This window comes from Lynx rufus, unplaced genomic scaffold (assembly GCF_022079265.1).
Source record: "Lynx rufus isolate CCGP_SWC_20201006 ecotype Redwood Valley unplaced genomic scaffold, mLynRuf1.p SCAF_1, whole genome shotgun sequence".
In the NCBI taxonomy this organism is placed as follows: domain Eukaryota; kingdom Metazoa; phylum Chordata; class Mammalia; order Carnivora; family Felidae; genus Lynx; species Lynx rufus.
The window spans coordinates 90,006,052-90,020,819 of NW_025814823.1; the positions used below are offsets into that span (position 1 = coordinate 90,006,052).

Consider the following 14,768-nt stretch of genomic DNA (forward strand, 5'->3'; position numbering starts at 1 on the left):
GTACCCATCCACCTCAAGGCCATATTTCCCCATCGCCAACAAGACCAGGTGACCCTTGGTTTCCTGAACACAGCATGCAGGTCCTGACTTCTGAATCTTTGGGTCCCAGTGCCCTTTCTGCCTAAACCATTGGCCTAACACATTCTTGCTAGCCTTATAGCCTCGGCTCAGGCTTCCTCTTATCCAGAGGTCTTCCTCAACTATTCCTCTCCAGCTAGCAGGCTAGGTCAGCTGTCAGTCATGCTCATGTGTATACCCCCCACCCCCCACATGCCCCCGCTTCTCATCTCCCTTGGTCTCCACCAAAATTCTGTGCACTCTTCAAAGCATGGACTAGACCCTTCCCTACCTTGTCACCTCAGCTTTGTGTCTGTAAGTGTTCGCTGTTATTTCATAAACCAGAAAAGGCAGAATCCTTTTAGAAAACTCAGCACGAAATATGTATAGGTGTGTATGTGTGCGCAGTGATTTTTGGTACTCACTTTTCATGGGATGACTGTTGTAAACTTGACTGGAGAGTGCAGGAATGGGTGCCCCTTCCTAATCCAAGGGGAAGCACCCACTAGTGCTCCTTAGTGAAGCCACAGCTCTGACAGCCAGGCTTTACTAGCCTCCCATAATCCTTGATGATGGCAATTTTTGGCTCCCTGTTTTCTCCTGTGCACCTGGAGCAGGTGGCAGATGAGGCTGATGTGAGGACCAGTGTGGGCAGGAACCCACCAGGGGGCCCTCCTCAACGCAGATCACATTCAGGAGCTACAATTTCAAGCAAGGATGGGCCATACTCAATTTTAGAAAACTCCCTCTGGTGGCCAAGGTAGGGGGTGGCCTAACGAAGGACACCATGCCTGGATCCCTTCCTCTACCCTCCTCCTCTGAGGCCCTGGTGCCCTCAGCCGGCCCTGCATCACTGGCTTTCCATCCTCCCCAAATTCTGCCACCACTCTCCATGCCTCCCAGCCCCTTGACCTCCCCCTCGTTAGGATCCTGCTCCTTCCTCCCAATTTGGCCCCTGCCCTGATCACCCGCTGGGCTCTGGCATGCTGGGCTCCTGCATCCTGCGAAAGCTGCTCCTCCTCCACAGTCGCCTCTCTCCCTGTCCTCAAAGTGTGCACCTCCCCCCACCCTATCCACGGACCTCTGATCTTTTTTCAGTATGTCCAGACTCCCTCCCTCCCTTCCAGCTTTGCTTATTCAAACGCAAATCTGGCAACATGAAATATCCTGGCCTCTCCCATCGTTTCATATGACCCCAGGCCTGCTGGAACCCGACCGAGGGGCCAGAGGGCTGCAGGAGTTGGCTCAAAAGAAGGTCGGTGTCAAGGGACCCCACAGCACTGCATTCCCTTCTCCCCATTTACGACCTTGCCTTTCTCTGAGCCAGAGGTTTGACCCCTGGCCCGAATACTGCAGCCTTTCCCCTCCTCCCTTCTGTCACGGACCCGCCGGGGGCACTAGTCTGCACGTGGCCATCTCCTCGCACTCCGCCCTCCCCACCACCCGATTTCTAGCCGTTAGCAAGCCGCAGAGTCCAAAACCCCTGCCTCTCCTTCCCGCTCCCCCGCCGCGTCAGTCTCCTCGTCCTTCCAGGGGCCACACCGTGCCGGGTTCCTGGACGCCGGATGCCGACACCCCGGTCTCCCCTCGTCCTCGCCCGGGACTCTCCCCCAGACGGGCCGGCCCGTTTTCCTACAGGCCGCCTCGCCGCTGCCACCTTGCACCTGCAGCCCAGAGGGCCCGGCTCTCCTGCCGCCGGTCGGCCCTCTCCACCGCTTCCTGGCTCCGCGTCGGGCCTCTGCTTCGAGGTCCCCGTGGGGGGATGGAGGATCAGCGCGGGTACTGAGCCGGACCTGCGTCCCCAGCCCCGGGCGTGCTCCGCACAAGCCGGAGGAGCTGGGCGGCTGAGGGACACCGAGCCCCATCGAACCCCGCACGGTTATCCCGGCTCCGCCCGCCCCGCCCGTCACGACCCGCCCCCCGGCGCGATTGGCCGCGCCTGCCCGGCTCTCCGGACGCTGATTGGTCGGCGCGAAGGTCGTTCAGGCCGGGCGCCGCGGCGGCGGTGGCGGCGGTGGAGGAGGAGAAGGGAGCCGGACCGGAAGGGTCGAAGCGCCCCGGCGCCCCTCACACCCACTGCAGCGGCGGCGGCGGGGCGGAGCGGAGCGGGGCGGGGCGGCCGGCCGAGCCCGGGGCAACGGAGCCGCGAGCCGCCAGTGCGCAGCGCCGCCAGTCCGCCCGCCCGCCCGCCCTCTCCCCCTGGCGCGGCGGCTGGGAGGCGAGGTGAGCAGGGCGGGCGGGCGGGCGAGGCCTGGCGGGGGCTGCTCGAGCGGGGCCCCGCCGGGGAGGGGCGGCAGGAGGGCCGCGCGGCCGCGGTCTGCAGGGCCAGGGGACGCGGGGTCGCCGGGCTGGGGGCTACGGAGTGGGCCGGACTCTGTGGGGCGCAGACGGCCCCGGCCGCCGCCCCTGCCCTCCGGGCTGCCGCAGTCGCCTCCTCCCGCCCGGCTGTCAGCCGCCAGGGGCTTGCGGGCCCCGCTCCCTGGCCTGGCCCTGGCAGACGTGTCGTGGGGGATCTGTGGACGCCACCCCTCCAGATTGGGGGACACGCAGTTGCATACCCGCGTCGGGATGTTAAGGATCCCGGAGTCTGGTTTCCGCGACCTTGGCCAAGGCACTGACCCTCTGTTTTCCCCCAGGGAAAGTGGGGAAATGTCTACCCTTTTGGACAGGATTGTTGTCAGGCTATGTGAATGTGTGTGAAAGTGCCTGGGCACGAGCCCAGGTTGATAGGTGGAAAATTGGGCGGGATACTGCCCATGCTGATGTGAGTAGGGCACGAACCCCCTCCCCATCCACGCAGAGACCCCCATCCCCATGCTTCTCCAGTGCCTAGTCATTGCACATTCAGTGCCTAGCAGTGCCAGAGCGGCCCTGCCCACCTCTCCTACCACTCCCACCACCCAGAGCTCTGCTCTCCTGTCCCACCCATCTTCTCACCGCGCAGCCCCGTTTGCCTCAGGACCTTTGCACTTTCGTTTCCAATGCTTGGAGCTGTCTCCAGCGGCTTTGCACAGCTGGCTCCTTCTGGTCTTTCCTCTGGTCAGATGTGTCTTTTTCTACAAGGCCTTCCTTGACTACTCTCTTTCTCCCCTTAGTCATTCTATCTCATTAATTTAATTTTCTTCTTAGTGTTCACTCTGGTTTAAAACGATTCTATTTATTTATGTTTACTTTGTTTCCTCTACAAGGAAGTAGCTTTATGAAAACAGGTAGTTGTCGGATTTGTCCACTGCTTCGTCCCCAGTACTTAGAAAGCACACAGTAAGTACTCAGTGATATCAGTTCAATGAATGAATGAATGACCCTACCTGCTGTTGCTTCTGCTTTGTCAGTTTATTGAATGACTTCTAACTAACTTGTGAAACCTGTAAGCAGATGGAAGCTTGTTCTCATTTAAAAGTCCTTGACCCCTTTATTTGGTAACTGTCAGAACAAGCTGTAATATAAATTTTGACATTTTTGTAATATTTTAGCTCTCATTTCCTTCCACACATTCAGGAGGCATTTGCTGAATTCTACATTATCTAGGTCAGGCTTTCTGCTCGGCCTTGGGGACACAAAGGCAATAGCAACAGGGTCCCTTCCTCCTGAGAGTCCCAGTAGAGGAGGCAGACAGGCAGACAGGTTAGTGCCAGGACAGTGTGATGATGCTTGTTGTAGTGGAGGTGCTGTGCCATGGCATGGAAAGGTGGAGGTGACAGGTGGCGCTGGAGTTGGGCCATGAAGGGTTGTGAGAAATTTGCCAGGCAGGGAGAGGCACGGAAAGGGAAAGGGCAGGGTGAAGGAAGGACATCAGCCCAGTGTGGGGTCAGGAATCAGCTTGCAGGGCCAGGTGTAAAAGAGCATGGAGTGGTGGGGACCCTGGAAAACCAAACCTCACCCAGCAATTTTAAAAAAGAGGTCAGAACTCTACATTGCATTTCTGCTCTCCTGATTTTTAAATGCTGGCAATTAATTATTAGCTGTAATAATTAATGCTCTGAACCATGTAAAATTCATTTAGTTCGGTTGCAGGATTGTCGATCTCCAGGGCAGGTTACGTAGGAGGCAACAGCTGCAGTGAGCTGGAAACGTAGCCCCAGGCCAGCGAAGCTAGGCCCTGTTTGTCCATGTACTTCCACTTAATTTTCACTGGAGTCCTGTAAGTGGCAGCTGTGACACCCGTTTCTTCAGAGGAGTACATGGAGGCTCACAGAGTTCCAGCAGTCAGCTTCAAGGCAGGTAGCTGGAAAGTGAAATTGAACCCAGGTCTCCCCCAGCTAAGCGTCCTTTCCTGGGTGCCTCAACTCTGATGGTTCTCTTTTGGCTTTTAATTTGTTCTGAAAGCAAAACATCCAATCTAGAAGTTTTCCTTCACTTAATCCTTTTTTTTTTTCTTTCAAAAGGGTCCTGTGGGGTTAAAAAGAATCCTATTGTGGCATAGTCTTCTCTGGAGAGCTTTGATTTTCCTAAGGATTTAATTTTGGGGATGCCAGGACAGATGAAAATGTGTTTCAAATAAGTGTTAGAGGGCATATTCAATTTGTCGATTTAAAATAAAGAGTTCTTGGGGTGCCTGGGTGGCTCAGTCAGTTAGTTGAGTGTCCAACTTTGGCTCAGGTCATGACCTCACGGTCTGTGGGTTCAAGCTCCGAGCCTGGAGCCTGCTTCAGGTTCTGTGTTTCCCACTCTCGCTCTGCCCCTCCCCACTCATGCTGTCTCCCTCTCTCTCTCTCTCTCTCTCTCTCTCTCTCTCTCTCTCTGCTCCTCCCCACTCATGCTCTGTCCCTCTCTCTCTCTCTCTTTCTCAAAAATAAAAACATTAAAAAATTTTTTTTAAATAAAGGGTTCTTAATTTTCTGGATAAAGACAAAGGCCAGATGAAGCAATTAACAGTAAAGCAGTCGTTTTTGTGATGCATAAGGTAAAACAGAAACCACATTTGGCAGCAGGACAGGTATTTGTTATATACATATGTAGCTATACTTCACTACTAGTTAAGAAGGTGACATTTTTGGGGTGCCTGGGTGACTCAGTCAGTTAAGCATCCGTCTTCGGCTCAGGTCATGATCTCATGGTTCGTGAGTTCAAGCCCTGCATCAGGCTCTGTGCTGACAGCTCAGAGCCTGGAACCTGCTTCGGATTCTCTGTCTCCTCTCTGCGCCTCCCCCACTCGTGCCCTGACTCTCTCTCAAAAATAAGTAAACATTAAAAAAAAATTTTTTTTAATGTATAAAAAAAGAAGGTGACTTTTTAACATAATTTTCTTTAAGAATAATTAAATTCATACTTGACCTTTTGTGACTGTGTGAGCTAGTTTCAAGGTCAGTCTTTATTTTTACTGTTTATTATGAAAACTTTCAAACATATGCAAAATTAAACAATAGTATCCAGCTTCCACAGTTATCAGCTCCTGGCCCATCTTGTTTCACCCCAACCTCATTTACTTACACCCTCACACCCCCACCCATGTTATTTTCAAGCAAATCCTAAATGTCATGTCATTCAAACCATGAATATTTCAATATATGTATCTAAAAGATAAGGACTCTTAAACTTGGAAATGCAATAATTCCTCAGTATAATCAAATAACCAGTCAATATTCAAATTTCCAGATGTCCCATAAGTTTTATAGTTCTTTAACAGTTTGTTTATAGGAATCAGGATCTAGATAAGTTCCATACGTTATGATTGGTTGATACATCTTTTAAGTTTCTTTTAATCTGTAGATCCCCCCTTTATTTCTCTTCTTTTGTCTTCCTTGTAGTTTATTTGTTGAAGCAGTTGGTTGTTCTATACCATTTCCATAGTTGGGATTTTACTGGCTGCATCTCTGCAGTGTAATTTAATGTGTTTCTCTGTATCTTCTGAAAATTCACAGTGGGATTAAGATGAGGCTTAATGCCCTAGGAATCAGAATGCCCTAGGTGGGGTGCTGTCTTCCATCTCATTAAAAAAATTTTTATTTTTACTGTTTACTATTCGTTTTTGAGAAAGAGAGAGTGAGAGAAGAAGGGGCAGAGAGAGAGGGAGACACAGAATCCAAAGCAGGCTCCAGACTTTGAGCTGTCAGCACAGAGCCCGACGCAGGACTCGAATTCACGAACCACGTGATCATGACCTGAGCCGAAGTCGGATGCTCAACTGACTCAGCCACCCAGACACCCCCATCTTACATCTAGAAGCAGTTAAAGCTGGCTGCCTCATGCTGCGATGTTAGCAGCTATTGAGGCTCAGTGTCTAGACCCATTGATTCATTAGGGGTTCTATTATTTGGGAGGCAAGTTTATATATCTTTTGCACAACAAGAGCTCATTTTTTTTAGGCATTTGTGGTTTATTATTTTTTTAATGTTTATTTATTTTGGAGAGCGAGCGAGAGCAGGCGAGCAGGGGAGGGACAGAGAGAGGGAGACAGAAGATGTGAAGAAGGCTTCACCCTATCAGTGCTAGGCTGGATTTGGGGCTCAAAACCATGAACCGTGAGATCGACCTGAGCTGAAGTCCACGCTTAACAGCCTGAGCGACCCAGGTGCCCCTTATATTGGCCTTTGAATTGCCGTTTAAAATATTTTTAATTGACACCTCAAATCCTCTTTGGAAAACGTTGGTGTATAAATTAATAGGTATAAAAATAATGAGCAAGAGTAGTCACTGTTTTAACATAGGACTTTCCCATAACTAAGGAAGTTTGCTCAACATTTGAAGGTGAAATTCAACAAATTTGATTTTATTTAATTCATTTGGACTTTTTTGTTTGTTGTTTTTTTGTTTGTTTGTTTTTTGGTCTCATAAAATAGTGTGCTCTCCCTCCCTGCCCCCAGCTAACTTTACATTAAAGTAAAAGACAGCAAAGACTATATACTCTGAAATTTTTCAGAAATAGTAAAACTAGATTCTAAGGATATGTAGTTACAAACAGGATAGTTGTTATTTCTTTCTTAAAAATGAGGCATTAATATTAATTCCCTTTATGTTAAATAGGTTCTTGCCTATTCTGAAATTAGAATTTGAAGTATTTTTATAAGTGAATTTTTTGGCTATTAGGAGAATGGACAGTGTGAACACATTTTAGTGGTATGCCAAAAGTTTGTCTTTCCATAGGCCAGGATAGGAGAAACTTGGGGATTTGTTTAAAAAACATTTTTATCTCCCCTCCCCCACAGCGATGCTAAGAGAAAGAATAATTGAGAAAGAATGACTGGCTTTTAAAATAACTTCCTTTAAAAATTATGTCAGTGTGTGTGTATATGTATAGTTGTACAGAACTGTGATTTAATTTGTTAGACTATTTAAGTATTTGTATATCTTAACCAATGCTGTCACTAGTTTGATTTTAGCATATCTAGGCCTGAACGTGCAGCCCACGTAATAAATCCACAAGCTCTGATTCTGTTTCATCAATTCTTAACTATGCTCTCAGAAACATAGCACACACATCCTATGAAGCAGATGTCTTCAAAAAATGTCCTGAAACATCATCTGCTGGTCACAGCCTAGAATGAAAAGTAAATTCTGTGCAGTTTGACCGAGATGCTCACCCACCGTTGGCCATGTCATCAACTTTTGCATTTCCCAGATTTTAGTTCATATTTTCAGAATGCAAACGTTTATTTGGGGGAGCAGGAAACAGAATGGGTGTGGTAATACCTGTCCTAATGTCACCTGACATTGAGACCTTGCCCTGTGCTGGGCACTGTGCTCACTGTCCCCTGAGGGTGATTCTATGCTTATCCCTGTTTTACAGATGTGTGTAATCGCTGGTCTGAGATCATCCAGATAAGTGGTAGGCTCTTTGCCCTCTGACCCCAGAGTCCTAATCTGTGTTTTTTTAAAACAGATATCTTTTACTATGCTATTATGTGTCACAATTAAATATCTAAAAAGAAAATACAGAAATCCTAATCTAGACAGCTATTTTGACAATTCTTGTAAAAATATACACTCTGAATCTTTTTTTTTTTTTTTAATTTTTTTTTTTCAACGTTTATTTATTTTTGGGACAGAGAGAGACAGAGCATGAACGGGGGAGGGGCAGAGAGAGAGGGAGACACAGAATCGGAAACAGGCTCCAGGCTCTGAGCCATCAGCCCAGAGCCTGAAGCGGGGCTCGAACTCACGGCCCGCAAGATCGTGACCTGGCTGAAGTCGGACGCTTAACCGACTGCGCCACCCAGGCGCCCCTACACTCTGAATCTTAAGTGTGTATACTGTAATTTAGAAGAGAGTAATACACATTTTTTTCTTTTTCCTTTTCGCTTCCTTCATCCATTTCTTTCCTACACCTAACCCCACCTTTGGCAACCACTAATCTGTTCTCTGGATTTATAAGGTTGGCAGTTTCATTTTGTTTTGTTTTTTATATCCCACATATAAGAGAGATCACACGATGTTTGTCTTTCTCTATCCGAGTTACTTCACTTAGCATAACACCCTTGAGGTCTGTCCATATTGTCACAGATGGTAAGATTTCCTTCTCTTTTAGGCTGATTAATATTCCATTGTGTATGTAGACCACCTCTTCTCTATCCACTCACCCACTGATGGACACTTAGGTTGTTTCCACGTCTTAGCTACTGTAACTAATCCTGCAGTGAGCATGCGGGCGCAACTATCTTTTCAAGTTGCACAACTATCTTTTCAAGTTAGTTTTTGTTTGCTTTGGATAAATATCCAGAAGTGGAATTACTGGACCATATGGTAGTTCTATTTTTAACTTTCTGAGGAACCTCCATACTGTTTTCCTTAGTAGCTGCATCAGTTTGCGTTCCCACTGACAGTGCCCAAGTGCCCCTTTCTCCACATCCTCACCAACACTTGCTATCTCTTGCCTTTTTGATTTTAGCCATTGTAACAGGCGTGAGGTGATAATCTCGTGGCTTTGATTTGTGTTTCCTTAATGATTAATGATACTGAACATCTTCTTATGTACCTGCTGGCCATCTGTATGTCTTCTTTGGAAAACTGTCTATTCAGATCTTCTGCCCATTTTTTAATATCAGATTGTTTGTTTGTTTTGCCATTGAGCTGTATGAGTTTCTTACATATTTTGGATATTAGTCCCTTATCAGATACCTGATTTGCAAATATTTTTTTCCAGTTCCATAGTTTGCCTTTTATTTTGTTAATGGTTTCCTTTGCTGTGCAGAAGCTTTCTAGTTTGATGTAGCCCCTCTTGGTTTTTTGTTTTTCTTGCTTTTTGTATTTTTGTTTTTGTTGCTTTTACTTTTGGTGCCAGATTACAAAAATCCTCGTCAAGACCTATGTCAAGAAACTTACCGCCAATGTTTCCTTCTAGGAGTTTTGTGGTTTCAAGTCTTATGTTCAAGTCTTTAATCCGTTTTAACTTAGTTTTTGTGTATAGTGTAAGAGTGGTTGAGTTTTATTCTTTTGCATTTGGCTGTCCAGCTTTCCCACACCATTTATGGAAGAGACTGTCCTTTCCCCATTGTATATTATTGGCTCCTTTGTCACAAATTAATCAACCATATATATGTGGGTTTATTCTGGGCCCTCTGTTCTGTTCCATTGATCTATATGTCTGTTTTTCTTAATATTCTTTAAAAAAAATTTTTTTAATGTTTATTTATTTTTGAGAAAGACAGAGACAGAACGCAAGCAGGGGAGGGGCAGAGAGAGAGGGAGACACAGAATCTGAAGCAGGCTCCAGGCTCCAAGCTGTCAGCACAGAGCCCGACGCGGGGCTCAAACTTACAAACTGTGAGATCGTGACCTGAGCCGAAGTTGGTCACCCAGCTGACTGAGCCACCCACGTGCCTCTGTATGTCTGTTTTTATGCCAATACCGTAGTGTCTTAATTACTATAGCTTTGTAATATTTAATTACTATACCTTTGAGATCAGGAAGCATGATGCCTCCAGCTGTGTTCTTCTTTCTTAAAATTGCTTTGGCCATTCAGAGTCTTCTGTAGTTGCACACAAGTTTTAGAGTTATTTGTTCTATTTCAGTGAAAAATGCCACTGGAATTTTGATAGGGATTGCATTGAATCTTTAAATTGCCTTAGGTATGTGCTCGCTTCGGCAACACATATACTAAATTGCCTTAGGTAGTGTGGACATTTTAACAATATTGATTTTTCCAATCCATGAACACAGAATATCTTTCCATTTATTTGTGTCTTTAACTTTTTTCATTAACGTCTTTTGGTTTTCAATGTAAAGGTCTTTTACCTCCATGTTTAAATTTACTCCTGAGTAGTTTATTCTTTTTGATACAGTTGTGAGAACATCATTTAATTTCTCTGACAGTTCATCAGCATATAGAAACACAAAATATCTTTGTGCATTAAGTTTGTATCCTGAACCATTATGAATTTGTTTATTCTAACAGTTTTTGATGGAGTCTGCCCAGGAGCCTGCCCTCCCACTTGAGAGTCCTCATGCTAACCACTGTACCACACTGCCCTACATTTATTCTTCTGCTTAGTTTTTCCTATAACAAATATTTACTGGGCACCCACTATGTAATTAGTAGAGGATTAGGAAATGAATCAGACGCATTTTCTGCCCTCAGGGACCTCACAGAGTAGAAGTACAGGTAGACTTGCAATAAAATGAATATAGGTTGTGGTGCCAAAAACGGGGGCATGCCCAGCACAGCTTGAAGTTTCTGTAGAGGAAAACTTTCAAGAGAAGCAGGTGCATGCACTAGATTTTGAAGGAAGATGAAGGTTGGCCAGGAGAACAAAATGGGGAGGAAAGTCATTTCAGGCAGATGGGACAGCTTGGGAAGAGGCGTGGAAGAGGCAGTATCTGGTGTGTCAGCTGGTCTCAGGTGATTCAGTATTGCCCAAGAGTGGGCCAGAGGTCCTGTGAACCCCTCTGCCTGCTAAAGATCAGAGTTTTACTCTCAAGGCAGTTGGTCACTATCCAAGGAGTTTAAACAGAAGAGCAGTATGATCACTGCATACGTTCAACAAATCTCTTTTTTAATTCCTTATTTGGAAATAATTCTCCATTCATAAGAAATTGTCAAAATAGTACAGAGAGGTCCCATGCACCCTTCACCCAGTTTCCCCCATTGGTTGTCATTTACATACCCACAGCACAGTATCAAAGCCAGGGAAGTGGCATTGGTGCAGCGTATGGGTACAAATCTGTGTCCTTTTATCACATGGAGAGATTTGTACAAACACCACTACCACAGTCAAGATACAGAACTATTTCATCGTCCCAAAGTTCTCCCTTGTGCTACCCTTTATAACCACACCCCGCCCCCACTGCCCACCATTCATAACCCCTGGCAACCACTAATCTGCTCCACAGCTCTATAATTTTGTCATTTCAAAAATGTTGTGTATGGGCACCTGGGTGGCTTAGTTGCATAAGCGTCTGACTCCTGGTTTTGGCTCAGGTCATGATCTCACGGTCTGTGGGCTCAAGTCCTGCGTCAGGCTCTGCACTGACATTGCGGAGCCTGCTTGGGATTCTCTCTCTCCATCTCTCTGCCCCTCCCCCTCTCAAGCATGCATGCACACAACCACTCACGCACGCGCTCTCTCTCTCTCTCAAAATAAATAAACTGAAAAAAAAAAAAGAATGTTGTGTGAATGGAATTATACTGTATGGACCCTTTGAGATTGGCTTTTTTACTTAAGGATAATGCCCTGAAGATCCACCCAAGCTGTTGCATGTATCAGTAGTTGGTTCATTTCTACTACTGCCCCATATTCCATGATATGGATGTACAGCACTTTGCCTAACTGTTAACCCACTGAAGGACACCTGGATTGTTTCCAGTTTTGAACTGTAGAAAATGTCACTGCTGTGAGCATTCATATAAAGGTTTTCCTGGGGAAATGCCGTGTGAATAGTGGTTTGGAGGTAGCAGGAATGGAGGCTGGGAGAACACTTGGGCGGTTGCCCCATCAAGGGAACACTTAGAACACCCCAACCAGAGCACTGGGAGTCGGGGCTGGGGAGGAGGAACAGATAGGCCCAGTGCCTCCAAGGGGCCCATGGGTTGGAATCCTCGACAGATCCTTCCTTAGGATCCACCCATGGATGATGTGATTACCAAACAACTAGTGGCTGTTCTTTATCATAGTAAGCAGTGTAGTTGAAGGACTGATGTCCAGAAGGATGGCTCTGAGATGTTGTAAGGTTCTTCATTATCAAAGAAAGATTGAGTTGTGCTCTGCCATTTTTATTAAGAATTAAAGAAGGGGGGAGGCGCCTGGATTGCTCTGTTTGTTGAGCGTCCGACTCTTGATTTCAGCTCAGGTCGTGATCTCAGGGTCATAAGATGAAGCCCTGTGTCAGGCTCTGCGCTGAGTGTGGAGCCTGCATAGGATTCTCTCTCTTCCTCTTCTCCTCTGTCCCTCCCGTGCTTACAAGCTCATTCACCCTATCTCTATCTCAAAAAAAAAAAAAAAAAAGGCAAGGAAAAAGAACAATTTGATTAAAAATTTCAACAAGTATTGAAGCTAAGAGAAGGATTGTGAAACTCTGCTTTTAACCAGAGCAGTCAATTAATTTAACTATTGCATGTCCTGGGTATTCTGTACCATTAGCGTAGTTAAAGATTTTCTTGAGGCTGTGGATGACTGATTCATTATCAGAAGAAAAATTGTCTTGGTGGAGTAAAGCCAGCAGAATGAAGCATCCAGTCCTGTGTTTTCTCCTGGCCTGGTCCTGACCAGCCCTTGGACACATCACTTCAGTTTCTAAATGCAGTTAGGGATGTTAATTAGAATGGAGTATTGGGAAGAACAAGAAGATTGTAGTCAGACACACCTAAATTCAGATCCAGGCTGCGCCACTTCCCAGCTGGGAATTTGGGCAACTTCCTCACTGTCTTCTAGCTCTCTTCCTTGTCTGCAGAGGGGGGACAGCACTGCTCACCTGACGAGCTGTTAGGGGGATGTTTATAACTGTGGAGCTCAGAGTCCGGCCTACTCTTCTGCCTCCAGTCTCGTCTGCCCCAAACCTTCCCGACTTTTAGGTCTTGGCTTTCCATTTCAAAGGTTTCATTTATTTTTTTTTTTAATGTGAAATTTGTGTGTGACTAAAAAAATAAAAATAAAAAACAACAGAAAGTTGTAATGGGAAGAGTCAAAGTCTCATTTCCCACTGTGTGTCTGTACTTGCTAGTATACTCGTGTGTGCGTGTGCATGTGTGTGGGGCTGTGAATATTCACATTTACTACAGGCACTTTTTTAATTAAAAAAAATTTTTTTTAATGTTTATTTTTTAAGAGAGCAAGAGAGAGGCAGAGCTCAAGCATGGGAGGGGCAGAGAGAGGGAGACAAAGGATTGGAAGCAGGCTCCATCCAGGCTCTGAGCTGTCAGCACAGAGCCTGATGCAGGGCTCAAACTCATGAACCATGAGATCATGACCTGAGCCAAAGTCAGACCCTTAACTGACTGAGCCACCCAGGTGCCCCTACCATACACACTCTTTAACTTGCTTCATTTCCTTTGTTTCATCTTAAACATCATTCCTCATCAGTACACAAAGTCCCTGCATTATTTTTAATGGCTTTTTTTGTGCTTTTATGCCATAGTTCACTCATTCCAAGTGTATGTTTTAGGTTATTTCTTGGTTTTTTGTTTGTTTTTTTGTTTGTTTTTTTGTTTGTTTGTTTTGCCCTATTATAAAAAGTGCTACAAACATTCTTGCACGAATGTCTTTGAACATTTGTACATATTATTTATCAGGTACATTTATAGAATTGTAGTGGCCAGGTTAGGAGTCATGTGCATTTAAAATTTTCATTAGATGTTACATATTTTCCTCCCTAGAAATGTTTTGCCAACTTACAGGGCTCACCAGCATGTATGAGAATGCCTGTTCCCTCACACCTGGGTTGATACTGTGCACAAACTTGCACTCAGGTCTTGACTCGTCCTGGAAACCTTCCTTTATATCCATGTCCCACTCACACACTCCCTCTGCTCACTCACTGGCTGCTATCCCCACACCACCCTTGGGCCCACTTCTACGTCTGCCCCTACGACACACTTCCCAGTAGTGTGACAATTATGCTCTTGGCGGTTTGAGGGAATGGACTGTCTGGTTAGTGCTCTCTCAACAATCCCTACCTTGTGCTTGGTGCGTAGGAGGCCCTCATGAGATATTGGGAGATCTCAGTGAATGGTAGCCGATGTACCCACAAGACTTGGACGTAAATAGTATATTTACAGTAGTTGAACTGCTTATATTTAAAGGATTCTAGAGTTAGAGAATTTTTTTTAATATAAAGCTGTTTTGAAATTTTTATTTATTTTTTTATTTTAAGTTGGCTCCATGCCCAATGTGGGGCTTAAACCACCCTGAGATCGAGTCACGTGCTCTACTGACTGAGCCAGCCAGGCACCCCTAGAGAATTTTTTTTTAAAAGCATTTCTTATTCTAAACTCCAAACAAAGTAGGAACATCCCTCCTACCCAACGTTTATCTGTAGAGTGGGTAGATTTTACTCTAGAATCCTGGAGGGGATTCTATAAGGGTCTTCAGTCTTAGACAAATAGGGATTTTAGTAAGTTTTTTAAAATTTTTATTTATTTTGAGAGAGAGAGAGGGAGATGCAAGGGGAGAGGGAGAGAGAAAATCCCAAGCAGGCTCCATGCTGTCAGCACAAAGCCCAATGCGGGACTCGAACTCAGGAACCATGAGATCATGACCTAAACAGGAACCAAAAGCTGAATATTCAACCAACTGAGCTACCCAGGCGCCCCCAGACAAATAGGGATTTTAGATTAGAGCCTT

General features: G+C 45.8%; 1 protein-coding gene across 4 annotated transcripts in view; it reads left to right on the top strand.

Moving 5' to 3' along the window:
• Positions 1-2,083: 2,083 nt before the first annotated feature.
• MAPK9 (mitogen-activated protein kinase 9) overlaps positions 2,084-14,768 on the top strand; it is a 57,383-nt gene continuing 44,698 nt past the window's right edge. For 2 of the 4 annotated variants that reach the window (XM_047082795.1, XM_047082803.1), the window contains exon 1: positions 2,088-2,280. The gene's annotated coding sequence lies outside the window, so the exon portion shown is untranslated. Of the gene's footprint in view, positions 2,281-14,768 lie in introns of all 4 variants that reach the window. The other 2 variants (XM_047082821.1, XM_047082785.1) reach the window with 2 other exon arrangements.